A 3,144-nucleotide genomic window follows, 5' to 3' on the forward strand; every position below is an offset into this window, starting at 1 on the left:
CTCTTGCTGTTGATGACTGGCTCAGTTCTGAAAATAAGGGAAATTGTAGTGTTAGGGGGCTGGGACTAAACACACAGTTCCTCACACCACTAAAATGTATTAGTTATAAACAAAATATACTTGATACACTTAAGCTTTGACCTGTTACATTCATTTTTTTGGAATGAATCCACTCTCTGTGACATAACAGTAGCACACACTGTATGTACCATGATAAAACTGAGCCGAAAGACACAACCATGGCTGCCTTTACTTTGTTGCCTGCTGCACGTCCCACTGTCAGAACAGGAGGTGATACCAGACACCATATCAACATAATTCTGTAAACCTCAGGCCACGTTCAAATGTGTGAGTTTTGACAAAGCACTGGGCCTGGTGCTGCAGAGGAAGGGCAGCACTCCTATAATGGACTCTTCTTAGATGGCTGTGAAACGATACTTCATGGAATTCCCTGTATTGCCACTATTCAATTCAAAACACCTTCTGTCTTGAAAATGCGGGTAGTAGGCTATTGGCAATCATAATGTGTGTAGACATGAGTGTGATTGAGTGTGAAACAGAAATATATATATATATATATATAGATAGATAGATAGATAGATAGATAGATAGATAGATAGATAGATAGATAGGAGCACAATATCCAGTCTCTGTTCTGAGATAAACACTGTGATTTTCTTTTTAAAAATAGAAGTCACATGACATACAGTGTGGCACGCCTGCCCTCTTGACAACTCCCTTCTTTCCTCAAAGAGTTCTGTTGCACAACAGCCCCTGCTGTCAAGGAGCACAGCATTACCGGGGCAACAGGAGTTGAGGCAACTCCAGGGCCTGTGACATTGTCTTTGGGTGTTATGTAACAGCACACTCAAAGTGCTAGCTTGCTTTGCCTGGCTAGAAGAGAGTCTTGTTTTGTCTCCTGTTGGTGGCAGGGTGTGCACTGCACTAGCAGACTGAAGGAAACTAACAGGATATCCTGGCCGTGATTTTTATCCAGGGAATCTCGGAGCTGTACCTGATGCGTAATCTCACCATGTATTTGGCAAAAGCCCTCACCATGCTCACCCTGTGCTCATGGGTAGCAGCAGGGTCCACCGACTGCAGCAACCTGGTGAGATACTTAAAGCCAGAGGATGCCAACTTGGTGAGCAAAGTTTCATTCCTGCAAGTAGTGGGAATGTCTTATCTTTCAGTCATCCAGCCAACCAACACCTTACCTGAGCCATCACCTCAGTGGTATTGGTTCCTGTAGTTTGCTAATATTTTTGTATGTGTAGTCCAATTGAGAATGACAATGGTGGTTTTACATTGCATAATAGTCATTGCCATGTTTATGCAGCATGCATGGTCTTACTCTATGATTGTGAAGCATTAGCATACATCTTGTGTTTTGTAGGTCTTTGGTAAGTGGACTGTTGTGATTGCAACAGCAGATGAGGCTCTTCATGGAACTGTGCAGCAACTCAGAAGCTCCTGGTTTGAAGTTAAACCATTTCCAGATAGCAGTGTTGTCCATTTCCACTGGCGAGAGAGAATGTGAGTGAGTGAGTTAGAGTTAAGTTTAATACTGTATCTGCAAGACCTTGATCCCCCACATCACTTATATCAGTGTCAAATTGGACATTAATCCTCTTTAAACAGCATGTGGAACAAAGAAACAGATTAATTCGGACCACTGACATTATTCTCAGCACCTTGTTTGGCCTAGGAATTGAGATTGAGAGACAAGCGTCAAGTTTCACTTCCCATGATTTGTTTTTGAGACACTTTTTTTTAATGGTTTTCAGAGGAGGTGTATGCACATACGGAGCTGAAAATGCCACTGTTTATAAAGACCGCACAGCTCTCGCAAGTGAGTGAAAACCCTCAGTGTTAATTAAGTGTTACTTCAATGTGTCAAAAACATGGGACATGAGTTTTGATATGCTGTTAAATCTTTCTTTTATGCAGTTGAGTCAGAGCAGTACAAGGGTCAATACCTACACACTTGCCCTGACTGTTACTTAACCATCATAAAGGCAGAGATCAATGGTCTGTCTGGCCGCTACTTCGTCTTTGCAAGTGAGTTTTGTATTATCTCAACAGAATTCACACCTCTAGGCTACTTTTTTATTGCACAGGCAATTGTTATGCTGTTTCTGACCAGCTATATTTTAACATTTTACCTGTGCTTTGTACGATGAAAAACAACATCATCACATTTTATGAGTGCTAAACAAAATTGTAATAGCTCTCATAATTTGTATTATAGATAGATGCATTCTAACTACTTTATATTGTATGGATTTGTTTGTAATGCGTTATAGTTACTGAGTTCATAGAAAGTTCATTATTAGTATTATTATTAATATAGTAATATCTTCATGTATGTGCAGCTATCTTTAGTCTCTCATGCTCAAAGCTAAACAGGGTTTAATTGTTTCAGAGCGAGGGGGGAGTTTAACAGACTCTGAACGGCAGAGCTTTGAAATGCAAGCAGAATGTCTGGGCTTTCTTCCAACTTATTTCACCTTCCCTAACACATCAGGTAAGGACTGTTTCTGACAGTCAAATCTGAAGTCAAGGGGAAAACATATTGATTTATCCAAAATATGCACCAGTAGATGTTTGTACAGTGCATATCAAAATTAATATTCTTTTTCAGAACTCTGCCCTGAACAGGAGCAACCTGTTAACACAAGATAAAATGAAGAAATCATGAAGTCTTTAGGTGCCGTTTGGCCCTATCGGAAAAAATCCATGTAACAGATAGAAAGATATCCATAATCCAAGTGACAGATAGAAAGATATTGCACTCTTTCAGAGAGAGACAGAGAAAGAGAGAGAGAAATGTGTAACACTCTCACATATTAATGCAAGTCGGAGATGTGCATACATTTCCTATATATCCGTTTCTCATGCTGTTAATGTGTTTACTCAGATCGTTTGTGAGAAGAAATAATACAATCTAATAATCTTGTAATCATGCCTGGGATTAATGTCATGCTTGATTGTGCCCTCTCTGCCTTCATAATGCAAGACCTATGAAGCCATTAGTGACCCTGCCTGCTTCACCTCTGGCATTCCAGGGATTTACTAACCAGTATTTTGTATCAGCTGAGTGATTTTGTTCAAATAAAAGTGTTGACTAAGCATTAGTTTTAA

The sequence above is a fragment of the Alosa alosa genome, chromosome 2 (genome assembly GCF_017589495.1).
Source record: "Alosa alosa isolate M-15738 ecotype Scorff River chromosome 2, AALO_Geno_1.1, whole genome shotgun sequence".
In the NCBI taxonomy this organism is placed as follows: Eukaryota; Metazoa; Chordata; class Actinopteri; order Clupeiformes; family Clupeidae; genus Alosa; species Alosa alosa.